At 35.0% G+C, this 12,688-nt stretch overlaps 1 pseudogene; it reads right to left on the bottom strand.

Annotated features, from left to right (window-relative positions):
* Nucleotides 1-248: 248 nt before the first annotated feature.
* On the bottom strand, nucleotides 249-1,316 carry LOC131071651 (probable xyloglucan endotransglucosylase/hydrolase protein 28; annotated as a pseudogene).
* Nucleotides 1,317-12,688: the final 11,372 nt, after the last annotated feature.

Here is a 12,688-nt window from a genome sequence, read left to right as displayed (position 1 = left end):
TATCCAACATCAATGGCTTAATGATAGACTTATATACTCCAAAAGATCCATCATTCAGGAGCCACTGTTTTCTTCAATATTATCAAAATTTGATGCAATCAGGGAACTTATCAACCATGCAGAGATCGACCCTCACAACTATCCTGCTTCTTATCCACTGCCTACTGATTTGGCTTTGTCAGAAGAATCTTCTAGTGGTGTGTGAGGCTCTCTGTCTTCAGTGCTTTCTATCTTTTGGCTACTCGAGCTCAGTCATAATTATGTTTTGTATATGGTTTTCTGATATATATCACTCCAATTATTGCATACACAGACATTGGCTTCGATGGGTATATCACTCCAAGACTTTTTGTCTTCGGAAACCTCCTTATAGGGATACCGTCCAACAAAAATCTGTAACCAAAACATCAATAAATTATAAATTTCAAAGTATATTAGATTGTAAAATCTACTATCAGCTCTGCTGTGAGATTATTAGGGAGAAAAAGAAAATTACAGGATTTGAGAAGGCGTCCAGAGAATGCTGTAGTTGTGGAAATCCTGAGTTGGGTCGAACCAGAGATGAAACTTCTGCTATCTGCCGATTTGATGAGGCAAATCACCCGTGCCATTTCCATAGATATTGGTTTGCAGTGTATAGGGCTCTCCTGGTATTGTTCTTAAAAACTCTATGTCTATCTCGTTGTGCATTCCTTCATAAACTTGGTTGTTTGACAGCTGAAAATTACGTTACAATCCAAGACACCCAGATCCATTAATGCACTATAAATCAACAAGTAACATTTCATGAATTAAGTGACAGTCCAATACATCGAACTTCATTAATGCACTATACATCAACACAACTCTATCAATCTATGAAAATTTGCATGAACAAATTTAATCAGAACGTACATAGAATGAAGTGAGGACTCCTGCAGTATATCCCGCCTGCAGTTTAATGGCAGCATTAAAGAAGCATGTAAGTCTCTTTTGACTTGAACCCACTACCTGCAATCACCCATGTCCTAATTTGAGCATAATTTATTCACTGTAACTTATTCAACATGGAAGATAGAACATAGTGTCTTACTCGATGATTTATCCAATGTGAGAGCAACAGAAGAGTCATCGGGAGAAACATCTTGGTTTTGGTCACCATACACATTTTCATAGCCTTCCGAAAACCTTATAATTCTGAAGTAATTCACCAACGGTACAGTGGGCTCTTTGAGAAACTTATTGGCATTATCATCATCAGCGCCAAAGATCGGTGTAATACTGTGAGCAAGGATTAGCAATGCTACTGTAAAGGCCGACATGAGTTCGAACGCCATGTAAAAGTTGAAGACTAATAAATAATTAATGAAGGGCTTGGTGATTTGTTTAGCACGAACTTGGGTTATGTATGTATAGCTCGTTGCAGAGAACGAGGAAATCGTGACCCAGTAGCCGATTCAACTGGCGTGCAAAGTACGACAGAAAATGGGACCAAAATTCTAAGGAAAAGCCAGATAATGTGCTACTTCAATAATGGTGTGTGCCCTTACATATCGTTTTTGTGGGTCAAACTTTTCCTCTGTGTTTCATACTTAACTGGGGCTATTACCCGCTTATGCTGCACTAAAAATCCGAAATATGACATACGTAATCAAACTCTTCCTGGTTTTCCTTTCCTTTACCTGGAAGGACTCTGCAATTTTGCTCTCATATATAACGCAGGCAGATTTTATGAATGTAAAGAGCGCTGTTGGTCAGTTAGAAGTCTTGGAACATAGTTGTCTTTTGTATGCTGGACAAGGCACTCACGACTTTTATGCTATAAACTTTGCTTCCTACTAATAAGAGAAAGGATGCCAGATTTAGGTCTATCTCAATAAAATGAGGAAACAACTACTGTTTACAATCTTATGTTTTAGACTTTTCCTTTGTCATTTCATTGTACCAATGTAGTATTAAAATATTATTTTTTACCACTTTTTCTTAAAATTGAAAGTCATTTCAAAATTTAATTAATTTTATATTCAAACAATAAAGATCTTTGAAATATTTATAGTAAATAATAAATGTAATTGTCTCAAATTTGCTCCAGATAAATAAATTTTAAGTTTTAAATGTATTGAATTAATTTTTATTTTTGTTTTATGAAGATATTATTATCTTGCATGTTAGGAATTAGTTTTTCAATTTACTCGAGCCTTTGATGATGTTAGATCATAGTTCTAAATCTGCCAATCTCAAGTTTGATGCATTGTTTCAGTTTTATGAAAATCTAATAAATTTTTGTAAATATTTAAAAAAAAATCTTATGTATGTATTTATATCACACTATTGGCTTTAATTAAGTGTATTTATTTGAACTTTAAAAATTTAGACTTATGTGGTCTTCCATAGCTATATTTTGAAATGCTATTGAGGAGTTTAGTAGGTATATAAATTTTATATTGGTCAACCGCTTGATTGATTGGTTCAACAACTTGGAAAAGAATAATAACCAACTATGCAACTTTGATGCTTACTATGAAATGAGTAGATGAAGTGCTGGTAATGCTTTGTGATAATGCAATGGATGTATTATACCAATTAACTTTGATTCTTCCTACAAGTAACAACGGATTATGCTTTTCCCTTAAATGCAATGCCTTCAAGAACATGGAAAAATATGCATACTTAAATTGTCTAGCAATGGCTAGTAGGAGGGAATTACCAAGAACCCAATTTTAAATATAAATTTTGTAATTTTAGAGGACACTTTTGCACCAGTGTATCTAACTTTACTTGGGTTTTCTAACATAGAAGCTTATAAGGGTAAAAAAATTGATGAATTGAATGTCAAGGCCAATTTCTAGCTAGGAAATATGTAGATGAAATAAATTGTACATCACATTACTTTCCTTCTATGTAACCTCATCTAGTCACAATGGTCTTGAAAATGCTATCTCCAAAGGGCACACACTATAACAAGGCACTACTGCTTCAAGTTTGAACTCTAATTGGTTAATTCATAAGTATAATGATGCTTTTGTAACTCCAAAATTGAAGAATACTATACACCAACTCTGTGAACTTTCAATAATGATGAATTATATGTAGACATACTTTCCTTTCAATTTACAAGATAGAACTCCTAAACATGAATACATGTGGATTGCAATGAGTTACCAGAACAATCTCACTATCTTGGTAAATTATTCCCAACACTTCAAAAAAACTTTCAGGTCTCTTCCGCCAACACAAATGAATGCAACATGGGATTAGAGATATTCCTCAGCTAAATCTACTATTATAGATGTCAACTATATTGCTACATCTTAATTTTTTTTGATATGACATGAAATTAATATACTTTATTCAAACTCCAGTATGTCACATAAGCGAGTAGCATATCTGACACTCATTTGACATTAAGGAGACATTAATGGAAAAATATGTCCAACACTCTTCCTTGACCTAAGAACATGACCAAGGGCCTTCACACGTGCATCCTCAAAGTCACCTCTAACACCAACCATAGGAGGGACCCCACCCACAAAAAACCCATTATAGGGATACCAAAAATAAGACCCTTCTTCAACCAAAACAATGGGAGCATTCACCACCACTATCTAAGAGAGAGAATGATACACAAAAGAGTCATTCATGAAAACCCCTATACAATGAATGCATGAAAGGGATACCACCCACAGAAGAACCCTCTTTACCCAAAACATAGGGAGCACTAACCTTGTCATATGAGAGAGAAAGTTACGTAAAGAAGCCTTTCACCAATGATAAACCCTCAATATTATTTGTCTCTTTGTCTTCAACACCTTTTCCATCCTCACAAAAATTTTCTCCTTCCTCAAATCTCTTCCCATCGCTTAAGACTTTTGTTGCTTCCATCCTCCTCTTCTCTTTTACCAGTTTATTTATTCTTAATATTTAATGCTATTATGTTAATATATAATGAATAAGGACCCCATAGGGGGCCCAAAAATTTGGCTACAAACGAGTACTTGTATTCTTAAGAAGTATGTAAATATGGTGAAGAATCATCTTGAGGATCTTTGTAGGCATGTCTTAAAATACATGTCTTGATTTCTCCCTATTTCGCAACAACATTATTTTATTTTTCTCTCTTTGAGGGATCGGTGTCAAAAAATTATGGTGCCATACCAAAACTATAGTTGTAGTGCTCTTTTTTCATGCATTAATTTTGGCATGCACTCTCTTGTAAAATCAAAATTAATGTTATACTTATGTAATGCATTAACATAAATAACATCAAGAAGACAATCACAAGTTCAAAGATTAAATAGGAAAGAGTAAATCATTGTTATGTTAATTTCTTGTTTCTAATTTTTATTCCTCTATAAATTCTCAAAAACATTAAAGATCAAAATGTATTCTTTTGATAAGAACTATTGTTTTCGACATAAAAACTACTAGCACTATCACGCTAAGTAAAATCTATATGAGAGACGTATTATATGTCTATAATGAAAGTGATATGGAAAATTCATTTGGCAAAGATCTAGTGTATGCATTACCTTGGGTCTAACCCACTAGCATCATGATTTAGTTGATTCTAGACAACATAAGTACATAGCTTGCATGCATGTAAGATTGTATAAGAATTTCTTACAATTTAAATTTTGATAGTAGCAAGTTGCTTCAAATTAATTGAATGAAACATATATGTCGAGCATTGGTAATTAGATATAATATCATTAATATATTGCATCTCAATTATCTTCTACATCTACTTTCTATCGTGTACTCTAGTTAATAATTTTCTTATCTATATTCAAATTTTGTGAATATATTATTATTAAATTCAACTCAAAGTTTATGATTCAATCATAAATTTAATTTCTTTCTCGTGTCGAAAGACTACTTTACACAAATTTATTTTAAAAAACATAAAAAATAGAAATAGAATACATATTGAATACATAGTCTAAATAATGAAATCCTATAGTAACCTCCATTAAAACATATTTTTAAAAGTACCAACATTCTAATTAGCCTCAACATACCTTATGATTACATTGATAAGCCTGGTCTAGCTTTTCAAATTTTATTGATCAATGGATATTTTTATTTTCGACTGATAGAATGTTTTAGAGGAAAACACACAATATAGGAATTACTACATCTCATGCAAATTTAATTGACAAAGGCACATGGGTTTCTGATTTTCCCATTTGCACCAGTGAAAATTGGATTTCTGACATCAGTTGTATAGAATCCTTGAATTTTTCAAAGAAGACATTTTCTTCCACTTGCTTATCAACATACATTTTCGCAATATAATTTGTGAGTAGAGTAGCATCAGATTGGAAGAGGCCCTTATTTTCTTTGAGGTTACTAAAGTAATGGCTATCAAAGCAAAGTGAGCTATTGGGAACCATTGCTACTATGGTTGTGCTATATGCTAGGCTGCTACATTTGGTCTTCAAAAATTGGGCATATGTGAAATCAAGGGAAGGGTCCATGTCGCCATTTTCTGAGAAGTTATAAAGTCTATTGTTGAAGAAATTACAGTGACAAATTCCAATTGTAAGCCCCCTTATTCATGGTACCAATTGACATAATATTAGTGGGAATCTTAGTTTATGGTTAGCTAATCATTTACTATTTAATTTATTTAATTTGTTAAACATACACACTGGAGAGAACGATGAGATCTTTAATGCCTAGTCCTTTCCTTGCAAAAGATGCTTGAAGTTGTGAGAAGTTAAAAAATGTTGAAGGAAGGTTGATCACTGCCTCAATTTGATGAGATATCACTCCATCTCTACGCCCTGTCCTCACATCCCAAGATGGACCTCCACTCTGTACATAAATTTAAACATTAATCTCAACCTGAGAGATAATCCAAAAAACATATTAAATGAAATTTCACCATTTTTTCTCCCTAGCCCAAAGGTGGATATTGAAGGTCTTATATAATTAGGTTATAAGCTATTTTAGGGTTAGTGTTATTACCCCTACAAGAACAGCATCTTAGGCAACCAGTGCGAGAATGTCAGCATAGGAAATGATGCCCGGGCATATCTGTTGGAAGTGAAGTCCAATGTACTCCTTCCTTTACCACTAAAAACTCTTGACTCTTCAGCTTCTATTTGTAATCTCTTTAAGAGCTGGTAGCATATCATTTTGTAGACAAAATTGTGGAGCTACTTGCAGCTATGTCTGTACAAACCAGACTTGGTTATTAATATATTGATTCTCCTACTTTAAGTGTGGACGTAGGCAATCGCTGAACCATGATAAATCTGTGTGTCTCATTTGTCTATGTTGTGAATTCATAATTATGTTTTCTCTTCTCTTCTAATTCATTTCTTTAATCCTAACAATTGGTATCAGAGTGAGGTTAGATTGTTGTTAAGATTTCAGTGGTTGAAATTCTGGAATCATGGAAGAAGTGAAGATAGAGAAGTTCTTCAGTCAGATCTTCGGGTTATGGAAGGTGCAGATGGAGTCTTTGCTGATAAAGCAAGACCTTTCACTTGCACTTGAAGGGAAAGTAAAGAAGCCAATTGCGATGGCTGATGAAGAATGGGAAAAATTAGACAAGAAGGCAAGAGCGATAATTTTTCTCTTGCTGTCCAACAATGTTCTCTTCAATGTCACGGGTGATGCAGCAACAAAAGATGTATGGGATAGACTCACAACCATGTATGAAATGGCATCTGCTACTAATAAAGTGTTTATCATGAAGTGCTTGTACAAGATTAAGATGAAGGAAGGTTGTGCTATAGTAAACCACATCAATGAATTTAATACATTGATTAGTCAAGCGACTTCGGTGGGAATGACACAAGATGATGAAAGAAAGGCTGTTCTTTTATTATGCTCTTTGCCAAGAAGCTAGGATGGCATTGTAATAGCAGTTAGTACATCAATATCTGGTAAAAATAAGCTGGTTTTTAATGATGTAGTAGCTACTCTTCTCAGCGAGGATTTGAGAAGAAAGAATGATGAACCTTCATTCGGTGAAGCCTTAACGGTGGTCAACATCGAAAATAGAGGTAGAAGCCATAATAGAGGCAGAAATAATTATCATAGACATTCAAAATCAGCAAGGAGATCAAAGTCTAGAAACTAAAATGGTGATTGTTGGTTTTGTGGCAAAGTTGGTCATGTAAAGAAGGATTGTAGAAACTTCAAAAGGTCACAAGAGATGGTGAGGGACAGTGAAGCAAATCCAGTCTACGATAAAGATGATAGTGTACTAATCCTTTCAACAAATGACACTACTCCAGATTCATGGGTGCTTGATTCTAGTGCCTCCCATCATGCTACCTCATGTCTTGAAGTGTTCATTAACTACCATGAAGGTCATTTTGGAAATTTTTTCTTAGGAGATAACAAAGCGTGTGAAATTACAGCCAAAGGTGATGTGTTGCTACCATTAGAAGGTGGTAAAACATGGCTACTCAAAGATGTTCGCCATGTCCCAAAATTGAAGCCAAATTTGATATCTGTTGGACAAGTCTTTGATCAAGGTCTTAATGTAAATTTTCTTCCGGATACATGGAAGGTAACTCATGGTACCATGCTAATTGCAAATGGTAATAAAGTGGGTAGTCTATATATATTTAAGACTCATGGTGAAGTGGGAGTTGCAATGGTGATTGAGGACAACAAAGCGGATCTTTGGCATCAACAACTTGGGCATATTAGCAAGAAAGGGCTCCATGTTATGCACACAAGAAATTAGCTTCCGGGCCTCAAACTTGTTGACTTAGCCTTTTGTGAACATTGCCTTTATGGAAAACAAAAGAGAGTCAGTTTTTTGAAAGGTGGGCATGACACAAAGACAACACCGCTGGAGCTTGTATACTCAGATGTATTTGGGCCTACCGAAGTAACCTTCATTGGAGGAGTTAACTATTTTGTCACCTTTCTTGATGACTATACAAGAAAAGTATGGATTTATACGCTTTCTAAGAAATCTGAAGTCTTTTCAAAATTTAAAATTTTCATGGCTTTGGTTGAAAATTAGATTAGGCATAAGATTAACTATTTATAAACATATAATGGTGGAGAATTTTGTTCACATGAATTTGATGATTTCTATGCTAATAATGGGATTAGAAGAATTAAGGTTGTTCCTTTCACTCCTCAAGAAAACGGTGTAGCTAAGAGGATGAATAGGATAATTCTTGAAAATGCACGATGTATGTTGTCAAATGCCGGTTTAGGCAATGAATTATGGGCAGAAGCTTGTAACATGCCAATGTATTTGATCAACTGAAGTACCTCATCTTAATTGGAATGGTGAGGGAAGAAGATTTCATACTCTCATCTTCATGTGTTTGAATGTGAAACCTTCTCGCATATACCCAAGGAGAAGCGAACCGAATTGGATCCAAAGTCACTGAAATGTATTTTTGTGGGGTATGGTGAAGAAAAATTTGGTTTCAGATTGTGGGATGAAGTTCATAGAAAAAATGTTCACAGTAGGGATGTAATTTTTCATGAGACTTCCTTCCTCACGCTACAAGATTCCAATAAACTAGAAAAAGAATATGTCCCTATGTCTCTATTTCAAAATTCTACTACCAGTGCTCTGCCTCATCAAATGGGATCTCCTATGTCGTCTACCATGGTTGAATATAATTCTTGGACTGAGAATGATGAAGAGAGTGCTTACAATGGCTGATCTTTGTTTAATTTTGAAATTGGGGGTCTGCAGAACAGAGCACATCCTCCACGAGCTAGCACTCATGTTGCAAAAGATGTGGAGGAACACCCATACGATGAGCACTTTGGTTCACATCATCACCATTTTGTGGGGCACTCTCCATGGTGTTCTTCATATCCACCACATCTTGTACATCACGACCCATACTCCCCACAACATGATGCAAAGTTTTCACACCATGCAGCACACCCACCTCCGCCTACATAGAAGCCTTCCTCGCCACACTCCTCACGTGACATCCTCAGTAGGCTCCTTGTAGGCATCTCTCCCTCTGTGGTAACATAGTCATAGAGTCATCCTCCCGTGCAGACCATGGAAGATGCTTTCATGACTCCCCACTCTCTGCACACTCAACAAACTCATGTCATGGAAGATGTTTATGCGGGTTCATCCTCCCGCGATCTACTTGCACCCAACATCGATAAAAATCCACAGGCCATTGATTGCCCTACAGATAGGGAAATTAACAGGGACATTAACAAGCATATTAACAATAGGAATCACTCATTAAATAGGAGTGATATCGATTTGCAGAGAACACATAAATTGAATGTTTCCACTACTCCATGAGAGAGTCAATTAAGGAAATCTACCAGACAGAGACAACCTCTTGCAAAGTTCTTTGACTATGACTTATTGTTTTGTGAAGAAGTTGAGCCTAGTTTACTAATTTCTGATCAAAGAGAGCCTACAACATATAAAGAAGCTTGTAAAATTGCAGATTGTGATAACTGGCATGCTACAATGTGTGAAGAAATGGATTCACTATTACGAAATCAGACATGGGATTTGGTGCCACTTCCGCCTGATAGAAAGGCACTAAGAAATAAGTGGGTGTATAAATTAATGGATGAAGCCGGTGGTCGCAAAAGATTTTGAGCAAGACTAGTTGTCAAGGGATATGCTCAGCAGGAAGACCTCAATTCTAAAGAAATTTTCTCTCCAGTAGTCAAAATGACTACCATCTGAGCAGTATTGGGCTTGGTTGCAGCCTGGGATCTTGAGTAGCTAGATGTGAAGATGACATTTCTCCATGGCGATCTTGATGAGGAACTATTTATGCATCATCCTGAAGGGTTTATTAAAAAGGGTTAGGAACACCTCTATTGCAGATTGACACACAGTTTGTATGGGCTTAAGCAAGCCCCCTTCTAGTGGTATCTTAAATTTGACAAATTCATGATTGATCACAAGTTTACTTGCAGCGAGTCTAATCCATGTATCTATTTTAAAAAGATTCCTAATGGCAAATTTATCATAATTCTTCTTTATGTGGATAATATGTTAGTGGCTGACACAAACATGAAGATCGTGAGTGAACTTAAAACTCACTTAGCAAATGAATTTTCCATGAAAGATTTAGGGGCAGCAAAGAAGATTCTAGGGATGACTATTTTTTGGGATTCGAAAAAGAGAGAACTCAAACTATCTCAACAAGACTACATTAAAAAAATATTAGATAGATTTGGTATGGTGGATGCTAAGTCTGTTTGCGTATGCTTAGCCTCTCATTTTCAGTTGTCTTCTCAATTGTGTCCAAAAACACAAGAAGATAAGGAGTTAATGGACAAAATTCCATACGAATCTGCAGTTGGCAGTCATATGTACGCTATGGTGTCTACTCGTCCGGACATTGCTCATGCCGTGGGAGTGGTAAGCAGATTTATGGTTAATCCAGGTAAATCACATTGGGAGGTGGTCAAGTATATTTTGTGGTATCTCAAGGGTACTTCTAATTTTTTCTTATGGTTTGGGAAGGGCAAGACAATTTTGCAAGGGTTTACTGATTCTGATTTTGCTGGAGATTTAGACAAAAGAAAGTCTACTTTAGGTTATGCTTTCACATTTGTCAGGGCAACGATTAGTTTAGCTTCAAAATTACAACATACAGTTGCTCAATCGACTGTGGAGGCTGAATACATAGCTCTTTCTGAGGGAGCAAAGGAGATGGTATGGTTGCAACTCTTGTTCAGTGAGTTGGGTTTGAAGCAATCAGATTTTGCTTTGTTTTGTGATAATAGCAGTGCCAGCATCTCAGCCTCGGTCAAAACATGTTGATGTTCGCAGTCATTATGTTCGCCATATGGTCGAAGAAGGCAAGTTTCATTTATATAAAATTCATACCGACAAGAATTTGGCTGATGTGCTCACTAAAGTTGTTAAGTGGGAGAATTACGCTTTCTGTCGAGCTTCTCTCAGGCTTTCCAATAATTGATAGCAGGACTGAGTGGGGGAATCTACTTGTTGCAGTAGTTTGTTGGCCTTCAGTGGGAGATTGTTGGAAGTGAAGTCCAACAGACTCCTTCCTTTAGCGCAAAAAACTCTTGGCTCTTCAGCTTCTATTTGTAAGCTCTTTAAGAGCTAGTTGCATATCATTTTGTAGACATAATTCTAGAGCTTCTTGCAGTTGTGTGTGTACAAACCAGACTTGGTTATTTATACATTGATTCCTTTGCTTTAAGTGTGGACGTAGGCAATTGCCGAGCCACGATAAATTTGTGTGTCTCATTTGTCTATGTTGTAAATTCACAATTTTGTTTTCTCTGCTCTTCTAATTCGTTTCTTTAATCCTAACAATGTCTTCTCTATTTCTGCTTTGATAACATCGATTACATTAAATCCACAAAGGCTCAAGTTAGGAATGGCTTCTTGAACAATTGATCAAGGATCAAACTAACTGATAGAGAATGAATTACAACTGCCACATTATGTAGAGGTCTTAGATATATCTAGATATTGAAAAACTTGTATTATTAGAAATAAAGCAAAAAACTAAAACTAGAAAACTAAAACAACTTTTACGCATAGTCATCCCAAATAAAACTAAAAAATAAAAAACATAAAACTATGCAAGTGCGAGGAATTACTAAACGATATTCCAACAGAAGGGACCAACCTAATACATTTTGCTGTTTAATTATTTGATTATTAATTATAAAGGAAGATGAAGCCGCCATAAAGAACCTTGTGGGCATCCATTATGTTGGGGCCATCCTTGCAGTTGCTCTGAATCTTATCACAAGAACGCTGTTTAGTATCGTTTTGAGTATCTCAGCTTCTTGAATAAGAATCCCATGCGCATTCTGCTCTTTTTCCAATTTTTTGTGAATAATGTCAAAATTATGTTAGAGTAATTAAACTAAAACTAGATTTTTATATGTATTTAACCGTCATTATTAGTGTTTTAGAAAATGGTGGCACTGTAGACAAAGGATGTTGGTCATTTAGTGCCGCTAATCAATGTCAAATGGACAACGACACGAAAATGACATCATCTATTTTCCAACATGTAGGGTGATATTAAAAGAAAATAGTTGACTTCTGAGCCTGCAAGACAACCTTTGTTTCAGTTGACAAGAGTAATGTCAGACTTGCCAGAAATGGTTGATTCTGATTGAAGATTATAATCTGGAATCATTTATAAATGTGATAAACAGTATTGCAGCTGTTGATTTTCTAATATAAGGTTGTAAATTTTGGTTTGTTGGATTAGTTTTATTTATTTATTAAAAACTTAAATAAAATTATAAAAGGATTGTTAGATCATAGCACATAAAAATTAAAGGAGACTTGATGTCCAAAATCAACTCATTCAACATTTAATTTATTTATCTTGAAGTCATTTTTTAGTTTATTGATCAATTAGAAGAGTTTCCCAAATATTTATCAATTGAAATATTCAATGAGAATAACATTATTACACTACAATTGCTTGTCTAATAAGATATTGGCTATAAATATACATACTTAAATATTTTCCTATATTTTTTTCCCAATATACCCTTCTCCTAATCAATTATCAAGTCAAATCACCTAGTCATCTAATGTACCTAACTAATTAAACAATCTTAGTAATTTTTTCATCTCATCTCATATTAAAAAATAAATTGACTAATATGTACATCTATTTCTCATCTCACATATGGCTAGAATAATTAGTTATAATTATTTTTAAATTGTAGCTATATTCTCTTCAACTATCCCAAGAATAAACGACATCTAAGAGAACCTATC

The sequence above is a fragment of the Cryptomeria japonica genome, chromosome 9 (assembly GCF_030272615.1).
Source record: "Cryptomeria japonica chromosome 9, Sugi_1.0, whole genome shotgun sequence".
Classification (NCBI taxonomy): domain Eukaryota; kingdom Viridiplantae; phylum Streptophyta; class Pinopsida; order Cupressales; family Cupressaceae; genus Cryptomeria; species Cryptomeria japonica.
Note: the sequence above shows the minus strand (reverse complement) of the source record. Positions and strands in the feature narration are given on the sequence as shown.